The sequence below is a fragment of the Carlito syrichta genome, unplaced genomic scaffold (assembly GCF_000164805.1).
Source record: "Carlito syrichta isolate Samal-C Ts95f unplaced genomic scaffold, Tarsius_syrichta-2.0.1 Scaffold311864, whole genome shotgun sequence".
NCBI lineage: Eukaryota > Metazoa > Chordata > Mammalia > Primates > Tarsiidae > Carlito > Carlito syrichta.
This window is the reverse complement of record NW_007255960.1, coordinates 75647-85108: the sequence shown is the minus strand read 5'-3', so window position 1 is coordinate 85108 and position 9462 is coordinate 75647. Positions and strand designations below refer to the sequence as shown.

Genomic DNA, 9462 nt, shown 5'->3' with positions numbered 1-9462 from the left:
GTGACTCGCCTGGGCAACTTGGTGAGACCACATCTCTACAATAAATCAAAAAATTAGCTGGGCGTGGTAGCACACACCTGTAGTTCCAGTTACTCGGAAGGCTGAGGCGGAAGGATCGCCGGAGCCCAGCAGGTCAAGGCTGCGGTGGCCAGGAGCGGCCACTGCACTCCAGTCTGGGTGAAGAGTGAGACTCCAACTCAAAAAAAAAAAAAAAAAATTAGCTGGGCCTAGTTCCGGCTCCTTGAAAGGCTGGGGTAGAAGGATTGCCTGAGTCTACCAGGTCAAGGCTGCATGCTACTGTCCTCCAGCCTGGGCAACAGAATGAGATTCTGACTCAAAAAATAAAAACAAGTAAATAAAAATAAAGTAGAATGTGGTAAGTTAAGGGTATGTCATGAACCCTAAAGCAATAACTACCCATAGAAGAAAGGTATCAAATCAATGACCTAACTTTTTACCTTAAGAAACTAGATGACTCAGCCTGTAATCCCAGCACTCTGGCCAATGTGAGAGGATTGCCTGAGGCCACGGGTTCGAGATCAGTCTGGGCAACATGGTAAGACCTTGTCTCTACAGAAGTCAAAAAAATTAGCTGGGCATGGTAGTGCATGCCTGTAGTTCTGGCTACTTAGAAGATTGAGGCGGAAGGATTGCTGTGAGCTCAGCAGGTCGACGCTGGGTGGCCATGAGCATGCCACTGTACTCCAGTGTGGGTGACGGAGTGAGACTCCAACTCAGAAAGAAAGAAAGAGAGAGAGAGAGAGAGAGAGAGAGAGAGAGAGAGAGAGAGAGAGATAGAAAGAAAGAAAGAAAAAAAGAAAGAAAGAAAGAGAAAAAGTCTACCATGGGCCAGGTATGGTGGCTCGCACTTGTAGTCCCAGCTACTTGGGAGTCTTGGGTGGGAGGATCACTTGAGCCCAGGAGTTTAAGGCTGTAGTGAGCTATGATCGTGCCACTGCACTCCAACCTGGGGAACAGAGCAAAACACTGTCTCAAAAAATAATAATAATTAAATTAAGCCTATCATTAAGATATTGGTTTAATCAAGTTCCTGAAAAATTTATGAGCCTTTGACTTATGTAATTTATTGTGGTTTTGCTTGGCGTTTCAGAACTATTATTAAGTTCTGTGAGTTTTTCCTTTATTATTGTAAGATATTCCTCTTATGTTAATGCTGTTGGTTGACTTAGATACTACTTTATCTGGAACTAATAGTGTCATCCGATCTTTACTTTTTGACTTACCTAACACATCTTTGCCCAAATTCATACTTGTGTTCTTTTTTCTTTTTTTGAGTCGGAGTCTCACTCTGTCACCCAGACTGGAGTGCAGTGGTCACTCCCGGCCACCACAGCCTCGACCTGCTGGGCTCCGGCGATCCTTCCGCCTCAGCCTTCCAGGGAGCTGGAACTACAGGCGCGTACTACCACACCCGGCTAATTTTTTGATTTATTGTAGAGATGAGGTCTCTCCAAGTTGCCCAGGCGGGTCTCGAACCCTTGGGCTCAGGCAATCCACACACCTCAGCCTCTTTTTTCTTTTTGAGTCAGAGTCTCACTCTGTCACCCAGGCTAGAGTGCAGTGGCACACTCATGGCCACTGCAGCCTCGACCTGCTGGGCTCAGGTGTTCCTTCCACCTCAGTCTTCCAAGTAGCTGGAACTACAGGCTTGCATCACCACGCCCGGCTAGTTTTTTGATCTATTGTAGAGACGAGGTCTCACCAAGTTGTCCAGGCTGGTTTCAAACCCCTGGGTTCAGGCAATCCTCTCGCCTCCAACACCCAAGGTGCTGGGACGACAGGCATGAGCCACTGTGCCTGGCTCTTTTCCCATTTTTAGAAATGAGGGGTTTTGAGGTCGAGATTTTGCTTTGTTTGTGACTGGTAAATAGACACTTAGGAACACTCACCCACTCCCAATGGCACATGGCACAGCAAGTTTAGTTGATCATGACACACCCCGCACTCGGCATTCCCAGCCCGTCCCTAGACCAGCGTCTTCAGGAAGCACCTCTGGTGTACTGTGTCAGGGAGAGATTAAAGCACTGAACCCAGGCTCTGTCTTTAGCTGTTACTTCCTTTGTGCACACGATCAGGTCTAACCTTGTATTCAAACGAAGACAGCTGTGAGTCTGGAGGCTTGTGGCTGCCACAGCAGGGAGTCCCGCAGGAACCCGGCAAGCAGAGTCCTTGGGAAGCCCTGCAAGCCTGTCTCACCCACTTTCCAAACTGCTTCAGGTCCATTCTGGGAGCAGCAAAGGGGTCTAGGGGTTCTGTCTGTGACATGGGCATGAGATGTCCTTGAGGCAGCAGGAAGCAGGGGAAATGCAGAGCGCAAGAGAATCTGACATGGAACTGTCACTCATGGCAGATTGGTCCTGGGGACTAAGCAGCGTCAGTCACGCGTCGGAGGAGTCAGACCGATCTTCATTTTTGATGGTCAGCAACTGTTTTTCCAAAGGAGGGTGATGGAACCTGGCAGTGAGGGCTCTCAGGCTGGTGTCTGTCAGGACCCAGGCTATCCTGCGGAGAAAATGAAGTGAGTCTGAGTAACTGGCAGGGTCAAGGCTAGGGCCACAGTCTCCGGGGAAAATATTCCACAGCCAGGAGCCCTCTCTTGCCAGGGTCCTCTGGATCCTGCAGTAACACATGGAGGACAAAGGTTAATTCGGGGACCAGTATCTTAGTTTATGTTGGTTTCAGCCTGCCTGCCTGATGGCACCTGAGACTGACTTATTTTATCCTTCTCAGATCTCCATTGCAGAAGAAAACTCTTGTGAGTAAATATTCATTAGGAATGAATCCATTTTATAAACGTATATGTGATAAAAATGAATAACACTGACTATATTATGGAATCCTAGATTCGTGGAATATCAGCACCTTGGAAACCATTCACTTTCCTCTCCTTATTTCTCAGATGGAGAAACAAACCCAGAAAAATGAAGCTGAGCATCCAACCTCAAGCAAGGAGTCTATGCACTAAACGGAGTTCCCCTTGCCTGAGACATCTCTATGTCCAGAGAGAACAGGAACAAGGAACATACGCCTTTAATGAGGAGCTGTGGGGAATCAACCCCAGGGCCGCCCAAATGCAGCAACTCTTGCTGCCCCGGTCCCCGGGGAAACCCTGACCTCCAGGGTTGGAGGATCTGTTCGTTTGCCCCCAATCACCCAAGCCTGACCCAGGACCCCCGGGGTCTCCCTCTAAACATTCTCCTCAGTGAGAAAAGGACACTCCATCCCCAGCCCAGCTATGAACTGCCCATCATCCAGGGCCAAGGCGGAGTCCACAGAGATGCATCTGCCCAGTGAGGGCGGCCAGGTGAGGATGGAGAGGGCCAGCAGCATGCGGCCACCCCACAGCAGAGCCATATGGACACACAATCCCCCCACATCTAACCAAGTACAAAAGGGACGGCTCTTGGTCCGACACATACATGCCTTTCCCCTGCCAGGATGTGCTGTCCACTGCAGAACACGCAAGCCCATTTCCAAGATGGAAATAGAAAAGTCAGCAGGGGAAAAAGAAGGTGACAACCAGGGTCAGCAGGCTCCTAAAAACCTTAGCCAGCAGCACAGAGCCAAGAGCCACCCTTTCCTACACAAGAGAGGCTCTGTCAGATATCCACGGCCCCTATTCTGCCCCTAATCGTCACCTGTTTGCCAGATGCTTCCCTATGTCCATCCACTGTGTCTGTGACCACACAATAATGGTGTCTCAGAGGAGGTTACTGGGATGCACGCAGAGTCCCACGGATGGGTGTTGGCTTGGGCTGGGTCCAGGGCCTCAGCGTTAAGGTCCAGGAACACAAACACTCTACACTGCAGGGATATCAGACATCTCAGGCATGCACAGTCACGTGCTAACACACACACAAAGGATTAGTGAACAAAAGCCAACTTCCACGTGTTTAAGTTACACAAACTAAACGTCATGCTGAGGGGACAGATTGAGCACTCTCCTCCCTATGAGGAAAAGCCGTGGGAGGTTGAATCCAAGCCCAGAGGGTCTGCGGTGAATGTCCCGTCAGAGCAAGGGGCGTTCCATTTGTGACCTACCATGACGTACTGAAGCTGGTCTCCTGAGGAATTGCAACTTGGGGTTTAAACCATGAAATGATCATATAGTTTTCGAGTAACTCATCCTCTGTTGGAGTCTCTCATAAGGCATGTCCCGACCAGATTCCAGTGATTTCAGCCTCTGGGTAAAAATCCCTCATCCCCTAGTCAGAAGCATCCTGACACGTCAGCCTCTCCTGCTGTGCTCCCACTGCGCTCCTGGCTTGGAGTCTGGGGTGTGGGAGGTGTGGTTTAAGTCTCAGGCACCTCCTGCCTTCCCTTCTTGGGGACCACACGTCCGAACCCGAACAAGAAAGGGAGGGAGGAGGTGCAGGCAGGGTCACCGCTCCTCGGCCACTCAAGGAGCTGCCCCTCCTCTGCTGGTGTCTGGGGCGTTCCTGGCTGACCTTGACTGACTGTGGCAGGAACACCAAAGCTAGCCCCTTGTGGTCTCCCCTCTGAGGCTTCCTCACAGAGGATTCTGCAGGGACCCTCTTTCCATGGAGATCTCAGAGGTGGAGGGTCAGCCCTCACCCAGCCTCTCCGATCCCCCTGAGAGCGACACTCAAGTGGAGTTGATGCTTCAGTGCCTTGCGATGCTGTCACGTCTGCCTCAGGTATTGCCAGCTGTCCCAAGTCAGGGGCCTTCCAGGGCCACGGGCATGCACCCTTGTAATGGCTCCCAGTGAGCAGGCAAGTGGCTTCTCCACTCCTGCTCTCAGCTCTGCCCTCTTTTTCCTGCTCAGAGAAAACAGTGTGACCAGGAAGCCTATATGCTCAGCAGACTTCTCCCAAGTCAGAAAAACCAAATGATTGTTTCCTCTTCATGCAAGCATTTCCAGCCTTTAGAGTAATTTTCTTTTCTTCCCCCCTTCCTTCTTTTTGAGTTGGAGTCTCACTCTGTCACCCAGGCTGGAGTGCAGTGTCACACTCACGGCCAACCACAGCCTTGAACTGCTGGGCTCCGGTGATCCTTCCGCCTCAGCCTTCCAAGTAGCTGGAACCACAGGTCTGAGCCACCACACCCAGCTAATTTTTTAAAAATTTATTTTAAGCCGGGCTCAGTGGCTCAGCCTGTAATCCCGCACCTTCGGGAGGCTGAGGTGAGTGAATTGACTGAGCCCGCGGGTTCGAGACCCGCCTGGGCAGCGAGACCTCATCTCTACAATAAATCAAAAAATCAGCCGGGCGTGGTAGCGCGCGCCTGTAATTCCGGCTACTGGGAAGGCTGAGGCAGAAGGATCACCGGAGCCCAGCAGGTGAGGCTGCGGTGGCCGGGAGCGGCCACTGCACTCCAGTCTGGGCGGCCCAGTGAGACTGCAACTCAAAAAAACAAAAAAACAACAAAAAAAATTTATTTTAGAGATGAAGTCTCGCCATGCTGCTCAAGCTGGTCTCAAACCCCTGAGCTCAGGCAATCCTCTTGCCTCCGCCTCCCAGGGTGCTGGGATGACAGGCTTGAGCCACCACACCCAGTGCCTCCTGCTCTTTACCCCAGGGCTTTGCTCCACCAGAAATGCCACCTCCTCTCTCTCCTCCTACCTAATAGTGTGAATTCTCCCAAGGCTACTACAACCACAGGGTTTTTTTTGTTTTGTTTTGTTTTGTTTTTTGAGTTGGAGTCTCATTCTGTCGCCCAGACTGGAGTGCAGTGGCCGCTCCCGGCCATCACAGCCTCGACCTGCTGGGCTCCGGCGATCCTTCCAAGTAGCTGGAACTACAGGTGCACGCTTCCACGCCCGGCTAATTTTTTTATTTATTGTAGAGATGAGGTCTCGCCAAGTTGCCCAGGTGGGTCTCAAACCCATGGGCTCAAGCAATCCACTCACCTCAGCCTCCCAAAGCGCGGGATTACAGGCTGAGCCACCGACCCCGGCTAACCACAGGGTTTTATCAGACTCTTCCTGCTTGTGTTGACTTCTTCTTTTTAAAATATTTGTAGAGATGAGGTCTCACTATGCTGCCCAGGCTGGTCTCGAACTCCTGGGTTCAAGCTATCCTCTCGCCTCAGCCTCCCAAAGTGCAGGGAATACAGATGTGAGCCACCGCACCCAGCCCTGTATTAAACTCTTAATGCTGGGACTATTGTTTGAATATTCTATACAATTTTTCTCTCTATAAATCTCTTCTTTCCCTTCTAAAAATAGTACTGAGTACTATCTTTTCTTTTTTAGGTTAAGTGACCAGAGGTCACTGAGTTGTTTATGAGACACAGGATTTAACTTGGACACTTCTTCCAAAAACCCAACTCATCCAATCTCCTCTGGCACAGCCTCTCTGGGAATTTCCCCCTCCCTGCCCCTGGCCAATTTTTAAAATTTTGGCTGGCATAAGGGAGAAAAGGCATCTCTTAGCAGAATCAAGCACATAGAAACCTCACCAGCACACTTAGCCAGGCCATCAAGGACATTTTGACACTGTGCAGTCACAAGGCTGGGGACAGATCATCAGACAGGTCCTTCAGGGTCTCAGGTCCTGGGAAGATGCAAGAGAGACCGAGGAGGAATCGAGCGTGTGGCATACAATGGCAATTTATCTGGGTAAGAGAACATATGGCCTGGAACACATTGCTCAGTGTCTTTGGTTTTAGTTTTCTTTCCGCTAAATGAAGTCAGTTATTTCTAGCTTGCAGGTTTTAACACGGGCAAAAGAAAATGCACAGGAAGAAGAACATGGCGCCTGGCACTTGGTTCATCATAAATAGTAGCTATTCAAGATCTGGAGGTGAAACCAGGGAGGGGTTCAAAGAAATGCGTTTTTAGGCTGGCTTTGGACTGCCAGACGTTACGAACTCTGTCCACTGGGGAACATCGCGTGAGCTCTGTGAGTCCTGCTTTCATTGTCTCTGATTTGTATTCATCATTATAGGATCAAAGGAAATGGCATATGTGAAAAGACTTCGTACATGCTAAACATTCACGTTATGTCAGTGAAGTAGGAATTAAGCTTCACATAATCAGAGAGAATGAAACGTCACACAAATCGACCAGCTACTTACTTCAGTACACCTAACTCTCTGGGATGATCTCACGTAAGTTAATTCTCAGACTATGACAAAAGCATTTTGCACACCATCAGCATTTTGCACACACGATGACACATCACCACCAGTCTCATAAAAAATGTTGTATTTGAGATGATATTGATTAAGAAATATACCTCGGACCTGCTGCTATTAAAAGATTGCAACCTCCAAACAACAGGTGAAGCCCAATTTATGAAATCGTTCCTTTTACTTTTATCCACATGTTCCTCCCCCTCCAGACGTGAGCAGAGGTAGCCAGACGAGGGTCACCGATTTCCTTCTCCTGAGACTCTCTGGGCAGTCAGAACAGGAGGAGATCCTCTTTGGGCATTCCTTTTGGATGTACCTGGCCACCACCGATGGGCACACGCTTGTCATCTTGGCCATCGGCTGCGACAGTCATCCCCATATGCCCATGGGCTTCTTCCTGGTCACCCTTTCCTGCGTCCAAATCTGCTTTCATCGGCTGCCACCCCCATGACGCTGGTGAACTACGTGTGGGGAAGCAAGTCTGTCTCCTACATGGGATGTAAGAGCCAGACCTGCTTCTTCAAGTTCATCAACACGGATGGCTCCCTGTTGAGTGTGATGGCCTACGACCGTTACATGGCCATCAGCTGCCCACTCCACTCCACCATGAACATGAGGCCCAGACTCTGTGTCCTTCTGGTGGCCATATTGTGGGCCATTACTCACTGGCACACTTTCCTACACGCTCTTCTCATGGTTCAAGTCCCACTGTTTTCAATAATGCTGTGCACCACTTCTGTGACCCCTATGCCATTCTAAATCTTGCTTGTTCTGATGCCTTTATCAGTGAGCTGATGATATCTCTTGCAAATGGGCTGATGTCTATTGCACCTTTCACATGTTATCACTGGTTCATATGCCTATATCTTCTCTAAGGTATGAATGTTTCCATCTACTCAGGGAATAAGAAAAGCTCTGTCCCCATGTGGGCCTCACCTCACTGTGGTCTCCTTGAGCGATGGGGCAATTCTGGGGGTCTATGTGCGCCCTTCATCTTCCTACTCAGTACAGGATATGGTGGCCACTGTCATCTTCACAGTGGTGACACCCTTGGTCAACCCCTTCATCTACAGCTTGTGGAATCATGACATGAAGACGGCCATAAGAAAACTAGTTTTTTAGAAGACTAATTTTGTCAAGAATAAAGAAGTAGAACATTCTAGAATTGAAAGAACTGGCCGGGCTCGGTGGCTCAGCCTGTAATCCTGTGCCTTGGGAGGCTGAGGTGAGTGGACTGCCTGAGCCCGCAGGTTCGAGACCCGCCTGGGCAGGCGAGACCTCATCTCTACAATAAATCAAAAAATTAGCCGGGCATGGTAGTGCGCACCTGTAGTTCCTGCTACTTGGAAGGCTGAGGGGGAAGGATCACCGGAGCCCAGCAGGTCGAAGCTGCGGTGGCTGGGAGTGGCCACTGCACTCCAGTCTGGGCGACAGAGTGAGACTCCAACTCAAAAAAAAAAAAAAAAAAGAACTACGAACAGAAAGACTGAGGCCTGAGAGGTACAAAACTCCCCCATGAATATTGCTCTAATTAGTGATGTGTAATCATGATCATGTTTCTAAATTGAGACTGATGAATACTCATAAGTCATAAAATCATTCATTTGTTATCCCTATAAGGAGCTAATTTATAACTCTCATTTTACAGATAAAAACCAGACTGAGGTCCAGGTATATTAGATGATTGCTCTAAAGTGATACCTGAATGCATTTTTAAATGATGGTTTTAGCAATTACATAGGATACTGGTCACCATGATGGTTCAGAACTTGCATATGTCAACGGAGAGTTTTTTTTGTTTTGTTTTGTTTTCTGTTTTTTGTTTTTTGTTTGAGTTGGAGTCTCACTCTGTCGCCCAGACTGGACTGGAGTGCAGTGGCCGGGAGCGGCCACTGCAACTTAGACCTGCTGGGCTCCAGCGATCCTTCTGCCTCAGCCTCCCAAGTAGCTGGAACTACAGGCGTGCGCTACCATGCCCAGTTAGTTTTTGATTTATTGTAGAGATGAGGTCTCGCCAAGTTGCCCAGGCAGGTCTCGAACCTGCGGGCTCAGGCAATTCACTCACCTCCACCTCCCAAGGTGCGGGATTACAGGCTGAGCCACCCAGCCCGGCAACTGAGAGTTTTATATGCCAACTGAAGTTTCACTGACATCACCCCAATTATCTTAATGTGCATAATATTAAATAAAATAAGAGCTGACACGTACTGAATACTTTCAATATGTTAAGGACTACTTCTGTATTATCTTTTTTAAAATTTTAAATATGTGGGATATAATTCAGGTTTCCCATATTATCTTATTATTATTATTTTTTATTTTTTTTGAGTTGGAGTCTCACTCCG

General features: G+C 49.0%; 1 pseudogene; it reads left to right on the top strand.

The window, feature by feature from the left end:
* The first annotated feature begins 4063 nt into the window (after positions 1-4063).
* LOC103271724 lies at positions 4064-8239 on the top strand (annotated as a pseudogene).
* The last annotated feature ends 1223 nt before the right edge of the window (positions 8240-9462 follow it).